The sequence below is a fragment of the Rhinoraja longicauda genome, chromosome 4 (assembly GCF_053455715.1).
Source record: "Rhinoraja longicauda isolate Sanriku21f chromosome 4, sRhiLon1.1, whole genome shotgun sequence".
Taxonomy (NCBI): Eukaryota; Metazoa; Chordata; class Chondrichthyes; order Rajiformes; family Arhynchobatidae; genus Rhinoraja; species Rhinoraja longicauda.
Window position 1 is genome coordinate 47,616,584 of NC_135956.1, and position 16,087 is coordinate 47,632,670.

Consider the following 16,087-nt stretch of genomic DNA (forward strand, 5'->3'; position numbering starts at 1 on the left):
TTAAGCTAATATATCAACAAACTACTCTGAAACTGAATCTGAATGAATTGAGTAGCCTCCTGAGGTACCTAGTAGAGAAGTGAGATGACCTGTGTCCCTCTTTCAAGGCAACAGAATGGATGGATTGCTGTAATATAGGCTACAATCCAACACTTGATCATTGATGTCTTCCATAGGTGGAGTCATAGAGCACAGAAACTGCCCCTTCAACCCATTGAGTCCATGCCAACCATTAACTGCCCCTTGACACCGACGAACCCACATGTCTCTGGGATGGTGGGATGAATCCGGAGCACTCGGGGGGGCGGGGGGGGACGGGACCCATGCAGTCACAAGATAAACTCCACATGAAGTGTGCTGGAGGTCAGGATCGAACCTAGGTCGATAGTGCTGGGAGGCAGCTGCATCACATATCACCTATGCAGCCACAGGGCAGAGGCCTCAGTGGGTTTGGTTCAGGGAGCTGACTGTCTGCAGGGAGGGGGGGGGGGGTGATATTCAAGACTAGGGAGCTCTCCTGTGGGACTCGTGACAAAGTAGTTGTCCTCAGATTAGATACATCCCACTGCACAAACAGTATAACAGGAATTTTAACTTCACAGAATTATTTAGTATCTGATATTCTAATTCAGCTCACTGGGAAGCTTTTTTTTTTTGCACTGGCTGATTTGACATACTGGGTGAATGTCTGAACCCTCATGGTTTACAGAATCTTAATCCCAGGTGAGCAGTGTGTGGACAACATGGCTGTGAAAGAGATGCCTCCATATCTCACCCTTCATGTGCATGTTTCACTGCGAATGGCCTTTGCTACGTATCATGCTGGGCAGATGAGAAGTATGTCATCTCTCAATCCCAGTGCTACCAGGGAAACCATGCAGACTGCTGAACTGCTGCTGATTTAAGGATCTGAGCACCTTACAAGAGCAATCAACTCAAACTGGCTTACGCTACTTTATGGATTGGGTCACTGCTAGTGTGAGCTATCATCATTAACTCTGTGATCATAGCAATGAGTGCCATTTCACGACTTCCCGCAGTGATGGTCCTAATCGATGATCCATTTTTTAAACTGCTTTCTTTCCATTCCTTGAACCTGAATCACTCAGTCCACTTTAATACAGCTGTAACTTTACATGTTAAAAGGAAGGAATGGCGCTGAAATATTAACTCCAAGAATTGATCTGCAAAACAAAAGTGAGAATATTATGTATAGTTAGTGTGAGGGCATCAGGTTCAGCAGCCCTATTATTTCTTGAGAAAGAGTTGGGTTTGCTAAAATTATCCCATGATACTTCAGAGTTGCAGCGTCAGTTTAAAAAAAAATCTTTCAGGACCTGAATTGTCACAGAGAAGGTCAACATTTAAAGCTTATAGAAACATAGAAAATAGGTGCAGGAGTAGGCCATGTGGCCTTTCGAGCCAGCACTACCATTCAATATGATCATGGCTGATCATCCAAAATCGGTACCCCGTTTCTGCTTGCTTCCCATATCCATTGACTCCGTTAGCACCTAAGAGCTGTATCTAACTCTCTCTTGAAAACATCCAGTGAATTGGCCTTCACTGCCTTCTGTGGCAGAGAATTCCACAAATTCACAACTCTTTCGGTGAAATAGTTTGTCCTCATCTCAGTCCTAAATGGCCTAACCCTTATTCTTAAACTACGACCCCTGGTTCTGGAATCCCCCAACATCGGGAACATTTTTCCTGCATCTAGCTTGTCCAATCCCTTAAGAATTTTATATGTTTCTATAAGATTATCATTATTGGCCCCTTGAGAAACTAGTGGGGGCATGTGACATGCTAGATTTTAGGAATCAAACACATGTTGGGTCTGGAGTTATATGTGAGCCAGACCTGATAAGGATGGCTAATTTCCTTCTCAAAGTTAAAACAAAGGTTTCTACAACAATCTGGTCATTTTTATGGTCATTATTACAAAGATTGTTTTGTCTTCCAGATTATTAGCAGGTAAAAATATGAGATCTGTGGAAATCTGGCGCGGAAGACGAGTTCAGGTTAAGATTCAGGTTTGGGTTTATTATTGTCATGTACACCGAGATACAGTGAAAAGCTTTGTTTTGCATGTTATCTAACCTGATCAGATAATAATATACATAAACACTATCACGCCAAGTTTGAATACAATAGATAGAGCAAAATGGAAGCTACAGAGTGCAGAATATGTTCTTTGCAATGCAGAGCATTAGTTCCAGAGACAAAGTCCAATGTCCGCAATGTGGTCGAGATGAATCGGGCAGTACCCTAGCTTATATAAGGATTGTTCAGAAGCCTGATAACTGAGGTGAAGGTCTGGGCTAGTTGTGCCATAATCATTTTCAATGGTGGACAGGTTTATGGGGCCAGGTGATCACCCTCTGCTCCTATTTCATTGTGTTCCTGGGTTAGGTTCTACAGATGCTATCTTGAATAGCTGCACCCTGTCTGGTCCAGGCATCCCTGCAGCAATGTTGGAAAGAGAGTTCTGAGACCCAGCAATGGTGATGGACGTCAGGATGTAGAACCAAGGAACTGCGGATGCTGATTAATACACAAAAGGACTCAAAGTGATGGCATAACTCAGCAGGTCAGGCGGCATCTCTGGAGAACATGAACATGGCTAGTTGACATTTTAGTTCGAGACCTTTCCACAGACTGATTGTAGGGGGAGGGGGAGAAGAAACCTAAAAGATGTGAGAGGCATGATAAAGCGTGGCAGGTAATTGATGGACATAGGCGGGGGGGGGGGGGGGGGGGGGGCGGGATATTGATAGGCAGATGATTGGAATATCGACCAGAGGTAAAAGGAGAAGGTGTAAGACTGGGTGAAGAGTTGCAAATTTCGATGATAGAGGGCGGAACATAGCAGGAGGGGGGGGGGGTGTAATATGTGGGAGTCGAGGGGTACAGGGAAAGAGAGGTGGAGGGGGGGAAATGGGGGTGTGGAGTAAAAGGAGGGGTGGTTGTGGGGGTGCTTAGCAGGAGGTTACATGGAGAGGAAACTGCAGATGATGGTATTCCGCTGCACCAGCTTCTCTTGTCCATGGTGGTAGAGGTCAAGGGTTTGGAAGTAGGGTTGGGAGTGACAACAGCATCTATTTTAGATGGTCCATAGTTCACTGGTAATGGAAGGAGTAAATGCTCGGGATGGTGGATAGAGTGACAATCAACCAGACTGTATGATGATAGACAATAGACAATAGGTGCAGGAGTAGGCCATTCGGCTCTTCGAGCCAGCACCGCCATTCACCGTGATCGCTGATCATGCACAATCAGTACCCCATTTCTGCCTTCTCCCCATATCCCTTGACTCCGCTATCATTAAGAGCTCTATCTAACCCTCTCTTGAAAGCATCCAGAAAATTGGCCTCCACTGCCTTCTGAGGCAGAGAATTCCACAGCTTCACAACTCTCTGGGTGAATTTTTTTTCTCCTCATCTCCGTTCTAAATGGCCTACCTCTTATTCTTAAACTGTGGCTCCTGGTTCGGGACTCCCCCAACATCGGGAACATGTTTCCTGCCTCTAACATGTCCAACCCCTTAATCTAATATGTTTCAATAAGATCCCCTCTCATCTTTCTAAATTCCAGAGTATACAAGCCCAGAGTATGATGTTGAGCTTCATCAGTGCAGGCCATCCCCGACTAACGAAGGGGTTCATTTTTACACATGCTCATATGTCAACCTTGTCTGTAAGTAAGAAAAAGCACTTTTTATGGTAAACATACCCCTCAGTACTGTAATGAATGCTATCAAAAGCGGAGAGAGCGAGGAAACTAATTCTGCCATTCGTAGGAACTAATATATGAAGGTACGAAGGACTTCTGAACTTAGTGATATTATTGGAGCTTATTGCATGTGCAGGTGTCCATAAGCTGTGTATCCCGTGGATGAATCGTACTGTTAGAGCTGCATTCATCCAGGAATAGAGATTAGACAGTACCAACGTCCAATATATGACCAGAATAGGAATAATCTGCAAACCTAAGTCACTGACATTAAGCACACTTAGTTTTGACAAAGCACAAAGTTACATTACAGTAACTTTTCTTTTAATATAAACTCTGCATCAGTTTGAAGAATATCCTACTAGGACCTGGTGGGAGTCGCTCAGCTCTGTGGGTCATTTGTCTGTAAAAAGAGGTCTTATTTATTTACTTAAAAGTATTAGTATGTGTCTCTAAACTAACAAGAAATTACCTGAATTGGGGTGATATACTGCAGTTAACAACTTGTGTCAATAAGCTTGGCACAAAGCTTATTTTGAAAATTAATGTTATAAACTTTATTTCACCCCTATTCATGACATATCTTGTAATCAAAAGAGTACTGATGAGAGAATTTATCAACCTTTTTTTGTGGGCCTTTTTTTGCCCTGAAGAATTGCTAACGGCAATTTATTGAGTTAGTAATTCAATTGTGTCTGGAGACAAATTCTGATGAAGGGTCGATGACCCGAAAAGTTGACAGGCTTCCCTCTCCACAGATGCTGCTTTACTGACTGATCTCTACCAGTATTTCTGTTGTTATGACAACTTCTGAGCCAGTTATATTGGGCCAGATCTGATGCTGCAGATGTTCGATCTGTGTTAGATCTGTCTGGATGGGCTTAGGTTTTAAAATCATCCGTCATGTGAGGGGAGATTCAGCAGAATGGGCCGTACTCTCTTGAATTTAGCAGAAAGAACCTTGACCTTATTGATCCAAAATTCTTCCCAACTTCCCTGATTGCATGCAGTGTTGATGTTTCCGTTGGCTGGGGTATCTGAAACCAGGGATCACAGTCTCAAAATCAGGAATCAGCTATTCAGAATGTAGATGAGAAGAGGTTTCTGTACCCAGATAGTCATGAATCTTTGGAATTCTCAGTCCATGAAAGGCAATGAGTATATTCGCCATTGTGATCAATATATTCTTAGATATTAGGTGAATCATGGATGTGGGGTTGGAGCAGGAGAGTAGCATCATGATCTCAGCACATGAAGCATCAGGAATAAGGGACCAAACTATTGTTTGGAAGCCTTGGAAGGTGGAAGTGTAGTGAGGGTAAGTAGGGCACCAGTGAACAGCAAGAACAGTGGTTCAATTCCTCAACCAGGAGAAGAAAATGCTTGAGAAGTAACCTGGAGAATTCAGAAAGAGTGATTTCAATGAATTTCTCTCTTAGTCACTAATGGGATATCATATCATATCATATATATACAGCCGGAAACAGGCCTTTTCGGCCCTCCAAGTCCGTGCCGCCCAGCGAATCCCCGTACATTAACACTATCCTACACCCACTAGGGACAATTTTTACATTTACCCAGCCAATTAACCTACATACCTGTACGTCTTTGGAGTGTGGGAGGAAACCGAAGGTCTCGGAGAAAACCCACGCAGGTCACGGGGAGAACGTACAAACTCCTTACAGTGCAGCACCCGTAGTCAGGATCGAACCTGAGTCTCCGGCGCTGCATTCGCTGTAAAGCAGCAACTCTACCGCTGCGCTACCGTGCCGCCCCATGAGTACCCCTGGCATGGTAGCGCAGCGGTAGAGTTGCTGCTTTACAGCGAATGCAGCGCCGGAGACTCAGGTTCGATCCTGACTACGGGTGCTGCACTGTAAGGAGTTTGTACGTTCTCCCCGTGACCTGCATGGGTTTTCTCCGAGATCTTCGGTTTCCTCCCACACTCCAAAGACGTACAGGTATGTAGGTTAATTGGCTGGGTAAATGTAAAAATTGTCCCTAGTGGGTGTAGGATAGTGTTAATGTACGGGGATCGCTGGGCGGCACGGACTTGGTGGGCCGAAAAGGCCTGTTTCCGGCTGTATATATATGATATGATATGATATGATAAGGCCAATATTTATCAATATTTATCACGAGCCAACTTCTTGGGCTGTTGCTCACGCAGTACTCACAATGGGAATTCCAGGATTTATACCCAGTGACTGTGAAGGACCACCAATATATTTCCCAGTCTGAACAGTGTGCAACTTGGAGTAAACTTGCAGGTCGTGGTGCTCCCATCTGCCTGCAGCCCTTGACCCTTTGTTGGAGGTCACATGTTTTTTGAGAGAGTAGTCTGGGTGAGTAACAGCAGTGCATTGTGTAGATGGCACAAGGTGCAACCGTAGCGTGTGGCAATGGAAGGAATGGACATTCTGGCTGGTGGATGAGGTAGAGGGAAATGTAAACAGACAAAGAAAACTGGACGTTGTGTTTGAAAAGAATAAATCGATTAAATGAAAGAATGAGAATCTTACTTCAAACTATTTATTATGTAGGAAGGGAGTGATTGATTGGGAGTCATAATGAACTATTTCATCATCAGGAGGTTTCTTGCACTATTGTTCGAGTTAATTATTTTACAGCCAGTTTAATGATAATTAGTGTCCAGATAAAGCAACTGGGAGGCAAGGATCCATTTTCTCGAAGCTATTGCCTTATCCAGTGATTGGCACTGATATGCAGTGATATCTTCCCAAAACAGAGTATCTGATGGTTTTGTCAGAAGGACGAGGGGAGAGAACCTGGCTCCGCGAGCTTGGACTCCTACCCACCGCAGACCCCAGTCCGCAGTGCTCACATCAGTGGCCAGCACACTGTAACAATTGCCCATCACCCGAGGCCTCGCCACAAGACATGATAGGGACAATTTCTGATGCCAGTGGATGTAACTCTGAAATAACAAAAATCCAAATCGTCAGCGTCTGTGAGACTCGCCAGAGGCAAGAGCTTTGATTAAAAAAAGTGTCCTTTTTTATACCTTCACAATTAATCCATGATTATCTCCAGTAAGTTGAAGCAGGGAACACTGACAGCTTTTTTTTTTGCAGTGTATTCTGGAGATGAACTGACTGTCAGCACAGATCCATCTGGCAAGCAGCTTTTAAATTCAATATTTTTTTCAATAAAAAAAGATTGTACATTTTCTTTTAATACTGTGGACATTTTGCATCTGAATTTGCCTCAATGTGACCAGTGCAAATTAAAAAAATATCATTGGACTGGCTTGTTAAAAATCTGAGATGATTTCTGCGTCCTAATGTGTCCCATTATTAGCTAGAGAGAGAGGGAGAGAGAGAGAAAGAGAGAGACAGAGAGAGAGAGAGAGAGAGAGAGAGAGAGAGAGAGAGAGAGAGGGAGAGGGAGAGAGAGGAAGGGAGAGATCAGCTCTCAGAGAATACAGAAAAGGAAATTAGGCCACAGTGGCTGAATTGGCATTGGAAAGAATCTACAAGAGTTTATTATTCTTAGCAATACTCCATCAAATCTGCCCCCAATAAACAGAGCTATCATCCGGCCCTTTTTGTGTGTGTGTGTGTGTGTGTGTGTGTGTGTGTGTGTGTGTGTTATCCATCTGTCAGCTGCCAGTACCAGTGAGAGAGATACAGAACTGTCACTTCTCGTCAGCTCCTGTTTGTGAGGCCCTTTTTTTCACTTCTTGCAGCTGCTGTGCAACATTCTGTCCGCGCTATTGAAGACCTGAATGGAATTGTATGCGGAAGAAAAAAAAAATCCCACACACTATGCAAGGAGTGCTGCCCATCCAACTCAGGTGGGCCTGTGTCACAGGGACCATGAGCCATTCTCTGTCTTTTTTCTTTCCAAGCGGGGAGCCCGTTTGGCAAAGACTTACTCTCTCTCGGTACCCTGTCTAAAACTTGTTTACACAGGCCGTCTTGCGTTAAGTAGTCACCACTGAAAACCACAATTATCAAGAGCCCAGCTCCTGATAATTGCTTGCACGAGGCAGGAGCTGTCATTTTGGGTTCAAATGTCACTACAAAGTGCCCTCATTATTAAACTGTAGAGAAATCTCATTATTTGTGTATATGTGTGTGTGTGTGTGTGTATCTGTGTGTGTATGCATATGTGTATGTGTGGTGTTTGGTGGGTGGAAGTTGTTTTTTTTTGTTTCTTCATCCTAACCAGGAATTTAAAAAAGCTTTTTGTTTTCCTCTTTTTTTGGGAGGGGAGGGATTTGGGGGTAAACCTGTTGATGTTGTTGAGAGCACACGTCTGCTTTAAAAGCTACCCTCTCGGTATAAATAATGGACATTTTTTGACAAGCTTCACTGTGAGAATCCTTGAACATCAAACGTGCATCACAGCTTGGAGGCAAAAAGATGGGCATGTGTGATCTAGCTGAGAGAGAGAGAGAGACAAATGGTTGATGGAACAACTCCATCTAGGGATTTGTGACAAGGAAATGGCATTCAAAAGCTCAGACATCTGTCGGGGTGGAGAATATTGGCACCTGTCATGCCGTCTCAGTCATGACTTTTAATAAATCCACTTTCCCTTAGGTAAAATTGGAACTATGTGTAATATTAGCTCCAAGCGTATCTTGTTTTTTCCTTCAAAACCCTTCCAAGTATGTAAGGTGCTTATTTGAATATCAGAACAATAATATATTTCTGAATTGCATTTTATTCCTGTTCTGGGCATTTTCTCTTTGTTTCCAAAGCGTGCCCCCCCCCCCCCCCCCCTTGCATCTTTTGCCAAATGCCTCCTCTTGCTTGGGGAAAAAGAAAATCAGCCATTGCCAACATATTGCAAGAGAAAGAGAGAGAGAGACTGTTAATAGAGTAAATTTAGCCTAGGGAAGTATGAATGTCATAAAAAAGCTGGTTGGGATTTGTTGCTGTCAGTCAATAAATCAGTCAGGGTTTAATTACCCAACGCATGATGGGGAGCAGTGACAGGCACAGTGTGTATGTGCCAGCATTCCTTGTAGGCCAAACGTTGGGAGAATGGAAAAGGGGGAGGGGGTGGATCCCATTCGGCAATTTGCTTGCATTCCCCTCTGTCCCCCTCCCCACCTTGACACCATTTGTTGTCAGTTTAAACTGTTTTATAGTTTTTTTTTAATCCCTTTCATTGTCAAATTTATGGTTATCTCTTATGGGCGATGCACAAAAGATTGTGCTGACTATATACTCGACTTGTGAACCACACTTCTGTCTCTCTGCCGCCTGCGCCTCTAAAGACCTGCTCCCAGTATCGGACTGGAGGTTCTAGTATATTTTGGCTCTTTGAAGGAACCAATGATTCCCAATGTGGTAACAGCTGGGTGTAAGGATACTCAACAATGTGTTAAAATTCCTTAGAAAGGCTGCAAAACGCTGGCGTGACTCAGCAGGTCAGCCAGCATCTCTAGATCGCATGGATAAGTGACGTTGGGTCGGGACCGTTCTTCAGACTGATTGCAGGGGTGGGGCGGGAAAGAAAGCTGGGAAAGAGGAGGGGCAGGAGAGAGCATGGCTGCTAATAGGTGAACACAGGCAAGGGGCTTTTTTGATAAGCAGATTGTTGGACAAATGTTCACTTATATTAAATATTAAATGTTAACCTATTACTGGCCATACACTGTCCAGCTTTCTTTCCCGCCCCCCTGCAATCAGTCTGAAGAAGGATCCTGACTGGAAACGTCACCTATCCATGTTCTCCAGAGATGCTGTCCGACATACTGAGTTACTCCTGCAATTTGTGTCTTTCTTTGGTATAAACCAACATCTGCCGTTCCTTGTTATTACATTTGACTGTTAAAATTCCTTGGTGTTTTCACTCCTCCTGCCCGTTTTAACCTGCTACAAACCCTCCAGTGATCCCGGTGCTCATACCTTTCTGGCTGATGGTACTCACCTATCTTCCATCGGGTCATTAGTGGCGACTGTGACCTCAGCTGCCTGAGCCCTGATTTCCTGAATCTCCTCCCCAACACTGTATGTTGTCGCCCTCTCTCTCTGCTCCTGTAAGTCACACCATCAAACAAAAACTTTTAAGAACATCATACAACTCTGGGGACCACAGGAGATCAAGCTTTAACCAAGCTAGTGGGCAATCTCTTTAAGCGGTTTAATGTTAATATTTGTTAACGAGGAACTTTGGGACCTATTACTGCAATGCAAGTTGTTGTTCATGTGACATACAATGACAACATACTCCATGCAGGCAAACAACACGTTATATGTTCTTACCATGCAATTCACCGCAAGTTTTGGAATTTGCAATGGACATACAAGCATAGAAATTCTGTTCTACAAGGCGAGACCGATTAAACAGGCAGTAGACAGCAGGCCTGAATACTTTTGTGAACAACCCCTAGAACATGTCCACCATGTGGAGTGTTTCCAGATCTTTAGGTTTGTCTGGAGTCAGCAAGGTTCAAACTGGTCCGCGGAAAACAACTGAGATGAGTATTGTGTGCATTTCTGGCTGCCTCGTTATAGGAAGGATATGGTTGAGCTGGAGGGAATGCAGAAGGGATTCACCAGGATGTTGCTTGGATTGGAGGACTTTGGTTGTGGAGATAGTTTGGATAGGAAGGGCTTGTTTTCCCTGGAGCACAGGAGTCTCAGAGGTGTAAGATAGAAGTGCATAAAATTATGAGAACCCTAGATACGGTGAGGAGGCAAAATAATTTCCCCATAATAGGAGAATTATGGTTTCTCACGGTTTTCCGTCTCACGGAACACGGTTTTCCCTATTTCTACCCAGTTCACTGGACAATATTTATTCCCCAGCGGACAAATCGCCTTGTCTGATCATTTTTCCGTTGGTGTTCATGGGATCTTGCTATGCTCCAGTAACCAGCAGCATTTCTCATATTGCATTAGAGGCTATGGTTCAAAAAATTCAACTATTGCTGCAGACAGTTTTAGGACGGTCTGAAGGAATGCAAAAGGCATTATATAAATGCAAATCTCAAATATGTTCAAATATATGTGCAGGGTAAAGTCATTAGACTTAGCTCCTTTGATGACAGGGTTTTCTCATAGAATCATAGAGTTGTCGAGCACAGAAACAGGCCCTTCAGCCCATTGTTTCCATGCCGTCTGTTTTACTTATCTACACTATTGTCATTTACCCGCATTAGAACCACAGCGTACTATGCCTTGGAATTTTCAATTGGCATCAGGCGGAAAGTGCATACATCAAAGTTAATTTCCCCTCATTTCCAGCTAATGTGGAACTGCAACTCCAGCCAGTTGCTCATTAAAACACAATGAGGTTTGAGTGATAGCAAAGGAAGTGTTCCCTTTCTTGGTACAGTCCCACTTGTCATGTGAGGCCAATAAAATAATTTTGACTGAACAATAGGTCCTAATTCAGTATGTGTGGGAAGGAACTGCAGCTGCTGGTTTACACCAAAGATAGACAAAAAATGCTGGAGTAACACAGCGGATCAGGCAGCATCTCTGGAAAAAGGAGTATGTGATTTTTTCAGTCGAGACCCAAAACATCACCTATTCCTTTTCTGCAGAGATGCCTCCTGACCCCCTGAGTTACTCCAGCATTTTGTGTCTACCTTAGGTCCTAAATCATCTGTGGAGGGAAATGCACAGAAGTCGCTTCGGGTCGGGACCCTTATTCAGACTGGCCTGAAACGTCATCTGGCCAATTCCCTCCACACAGATGCTGTGTGAACCATTGTGTTCCTGAAGCAGTTTGCTGTTTGTGCTCAAGATTCCAGCATCTGCAATCCTCACGTTCCCCAGGTCCTACTTCATCTTTGACATCATCTCCCTTCCTTTGTTTGGAGGACTGTAGGTGAAGGAGTTATATGATCAGGAGAGAGGGAGAGATGGGTCGAGGGTGGAGATCAGGCGTGACGTTCATTTTGGAAGTGATACCCCCACTGTGCTGACCTCGCTCCTTGTACTATGATTGGTTCAGTGTTAAAGTTGATTTGCTGCCAATCATGTGTGAGACACATTCTGCCCTTGAATTTTTGCCCGGGTGCTTAGGGAAAGAGAACAGATGGAAATTGATTATTTTATTCTTTCTTTTGGACATGCAACATTATATAAAAATATTAGTGGAATAAAATGCTGGTTGTTGGTCCTTGAAAAGGTTGTGGCTACACGTTCCTTCAGTCTAAGTATTCTATTAATCCAGTTTAATCTCAATGTGAGATGTTTCATTTTAAACTGAACCAGTGCATAATGCTGCATATTTGTGCAGCAGCTGTACCTACTAAAATGCACTGCTTCTCAGATTCACCATCAGTCAGAATTTGCTTCCGAGTCACGTATTAGGGCAGACAACCAAACATTAGGGCAAATGGGCAGCTTTCAATGGAGTGGAAGCAGAAATAAGGAAGCAGATGGTTTTAGGAGGGAAATTTTGATGCTGAAGCCACAGTCGACAGTGGTAGAATAATTAAAGTGAGGGGTGATCAAGATGCCAGAATCGGGAGGAGTATGGAGATCGCAGAGGGCCGTGGAGTTTAAGGAGATTACTGAGGTAGAAGGGATCAGGACCACCGACTGAATTGTAAATAAGGCTAAAAATTATGATCTTGTTTAACAGAGAGCCAAGTAGGCAAGCAAGCGCAGGGGTGATGGATGAGAGACATGCAGTGCTAATTGAGTTTACAAGTTTGCGGAGAGTAGAATGAGGAGAGGCATTGTAGAGCCCGTATTCCCCCTGGCCTACCTATGTTTACAATAGGTCAGTAATTGAATTACTGCTGGTACTACTGGATTCCTGAGGAAGGATTTCTGATAAAAAAAATCCTAATTCTGTGACAAAATACCTTTACTTGAGGTTGAGAGATTACTGTAATCTTAATGTAACTGCTGACACTGGGATACCATTCACTCTTCCTCTCTACCCTTCCGTGTATAACTCATGATGGTCTCCGAGAGTTCAATCCTCTGACTGTCCACTGAGGCGTGGCGTATGGTGACTGACTCGGTCACCTCTCCCTGACTGCAGGAGCACTGGCGGCAAGAAGATCTTACCTTCAAGGTAAAATCTCACTACCACAAACAATTGCACTTTTCAGTTTTCCCTTTGATCTAAGACTAGGTTTCACATTCGCTCCACACACCCCAACCCCCTACCCCAACCTAGCCTGAGCGAGCGGACTGTACCTCCTTTCCCCACTCTTGACTGTGTCTATTTCATATAAATGGAAGGCACTTGAAATTTTCGTGCAAAGTCATCCCTTTATTAATAATGATTAACTCAGAAGAATCCGGTGCATGAATGTCCTTGCATTCTTGAGAACTCTCTGTAAAGTCTGGGAATTTCAGCCCATTGTGGATGGTGAGATATGCAATCTCCACTAAAACCCCGTTGCCTCACTCAGAGCCTCACATGCAAACATGACCACGTGATTTTATGGCCACATATATACCTCCTTGTAGCTTGAGGCTGGATAGGTCTCACCATGCAAGATATGGTGGGACTGATTCTCCCAGATAAGTGGGATACTGAGGAGCCTGCAACGGGTAAGGTGAGTTTGTAGCTTAACTCCCTTTTTGTGTAAACCTTGCTAAAGGAGTTGAATGCAGCACTGGGAAGTTGCTTGCAATTGCTCAATACCAAGGCAATTTAACCTATTGTTCTCTTCCGACAGTGACCAGCTGGTTGAGAGCAAACCAGTTTTGCAGAGGACTGCTACTTGAAAGAATATCACTTTTTAACACCTGCTTAAAGCAGTTGGATATTTAAAGAGGGCGGTTGAAACAATTAGATAGACCTTCTGGTGTAGGAGGAATTGCAGATGCTGGTTTACACGGAAGATAGATACAAAAAAAGTGATGTAACTCAGCGGGTCAGGCAGCATCTCTGCAGAAAAGGAATAGGTGATTTTTCAGGTCTGAAGAAGGGCCTCAACCCAAAACCTCACTTATTCCTTTTCTCCAGAGATGCTGCCCGACCCGCTGAGTAACTCCAGCTTTTTGTGTCTATCTTCGAGATGGACTTTCTGGGACAGTTTATCAAGCCTTCACTCACACTTGATCAACACTTGTTAAAGAGCCCCCAGCTTCATCTCATAAGAGAGAGAACTATATTACTCTTTCTTATTGGGACCCTGGAGGGGTGGCCTGAAGAAATGGAACATAAGAAAAGAGGAGTAGGACTAGCCCATCCATCCCCTCAAGCTTGCCCCTCCATTCAATATTTCCTGATCTGCCTCAGATCTTATAGAAACACATTAAATAGGTGCAGGAGGAGGCCATTTGGCCCTTCGAGCCAGCACCGCCATTCAATATGGTCATGGCTGATAATCCAAAATCAGTACCCGTTCCTGCTTTCTCCTCATATCCCTTGATTCCGTTAGCCCTAAGAGTGAGATCTAACTCTCGAATACATCTCTAGAATTATCTCCTCTTCTGTGCCAGTCCTCCAAATCCTTGACCTTTCAGCGGCCAGGGATGCATTGCTGCGCGTCCTTGCCAAGATTCCTTCTGCAGTGGTATTAACAGCCCGTGTTTCTCTTCACGGTTGCCCTGACTAATTTTTACTCCTCAGGTAACATAAGAATAGCACCTCTCGTCATCCAGTCATTTTCTCAGTGCTGTGTGTGGGATCTTGCTGTGTGCAAATTGGCTGCTGTATTTCCTATATTATGAAACAGATCAGACCTCGACATGTCCTTCAATGACTGTAAAATGCATTGGAACTTACAGAAAATGTTCAGGAATACAGTGTTTAATTTCTTAAAACATTTATTTGTTCATGGACGTTGACAACACTGACATTGCCTGCATTTATTGGCCATCCTTAATTCCCCTGAAATGAGGGGGCAGTGAAGAGTCAACCATATTATTGGGCTGAGATTCACATATAGTCAAGAGTCAAGAATGTTTTATGGTCATATGTCCCAAAATGGAACAATGAAATTCTTACTGGAATTTACTGTAATCTTACTGAATTAATCTTACTGAAAGACCTAGCTTTCCTAGGAATAGTTTTCCTAGGAAACTATTGTTTTCTTTAAGACAAGCCAGTGATTTTATGCTTAGTTACTGAGATCAGTTTAATTTTCTTTTGTATTTAACTTTCAGATTTATTTAATGAGTTTGATTTAAATTCCCAACTGCAGTGGTGGGATTTAAACTCTTGTCTCTGGATCATTGGTCTAGAACTCTCTGGCTGCGACTCCAGTAATCACCAAAGGAAAACAATTGCAGATACTGGGAAGTTGAAACAAAACCACCACATTTGTAAAAATTCTGATCTGTCTCAGGCCTCATCTCCTCTTCTGTGCCAGTTCCCCTCAGCCTTCAAATCCCTAATTTTCCAAGGCCAAGGGATATCTTACTGTTGGTCCCACTGAACCTGGAATAGGAATAGAAGGGCATTCCTTGCCAAGATTCCTTCTGCTGCAGCTCTAAATGCATGACCTTCTTTCTGAACAAGGGTCAATGGTTCAATGGTTTCTTTATTGTCACATGTACCAGGTACAGTGAAATACATTTTTTGCATACAACTCAGCAGGACTATCGCTATGCGTAAGCATAATCGCCTCAGCCAGAACAGTAATGACAGAACAGCCTACTGAGTCCATATGCAAGATGCACCATTTTGGCACCATATTACAGTCCCATCTGCAGCTGGCCACAATGCCCATTGCAGCCGTCACCTCCATTTCAGTTATCCCGCGAACCAATGTCATTCTCCACGCCTGGCCCTCTTCAGCCCTTGTTCCCGGGAGGGTGAGGACGGTAAGACTCCCCGGTTCTTACCGGGCCCCTTGTCCCACGTCCACTGGCGTCGCTGTCACTGTCTCCGTCTCCCTCCACCTCTTCTCCAATCCACGGGAAAGCAGCGGCTGGGCTTGGCCTAGGGAAGTTGACGGAATTCACATAACCAGAGACCATCGTGACCGTACTTGTGAAAGTCCCGAGAATGTCCCCCAAAACAAAAACCTAATGGGAGTTTCAGCAACGATTAATATCAGAGCTCACGGTTTTCCCTCACCATGCAACACCATAGTTGTGCCAATATAATGCAACTTCCTAGGGAGCCTATGATTTGCCTGGTTAACTGTGGCTCAAAGGGTAACAGTTTTCCCTATGAGTCAAAGGATTAGCTTCACCTCCCATGCCTGGTACACATCTGGATGGATGGAGTGCTGCAGTGGACGAGTTGCTCTCAAGTGGGTGTAAAGGATGACAATAGCATTGACGATGAGCATGAGAGTTCTCCCTGGTGTCCCGACAACATTTACTTCTCAACCAGTGAGGACGGAACAGGGATTATGCGGCCACTTGTTACATCGCTGTCGGAGCAGCACTTTCCTGCTTCACCACAGGGCAAACTTCATTGGCTGCAAGCAGATTAGGTAGGGCCT

General features: G+C 44.1%; 1 protein-coding gene across 2 annotated transcripts in view; it reads left to right on the plus strand.

Moving 5' to 3' along the window:
- tshz1 (teashirt zinc finger homeobox 1) overlaps positions 1-16,087 on the plus strand; it is a 208,906-nt gene that overhangs the window by 162,741 nt on the left and 30,078 nt on the right. The window contains exon 3 of one of the 2 annotated variants that reach the window (XM_078397684.1): positions 7,442-7,534. The exons of the other annotated variant lie outside the window; for it this stretch is intronic. The gene's annotated coding sequence lies outside the window, so the exon portion shown is untranslated. Of the gene's footprint in view, positions 1-7,441; positions 7,535-16,087 lie in introns of those variants that run through there. 2 annotated transcript variants of the gene reach the window in all.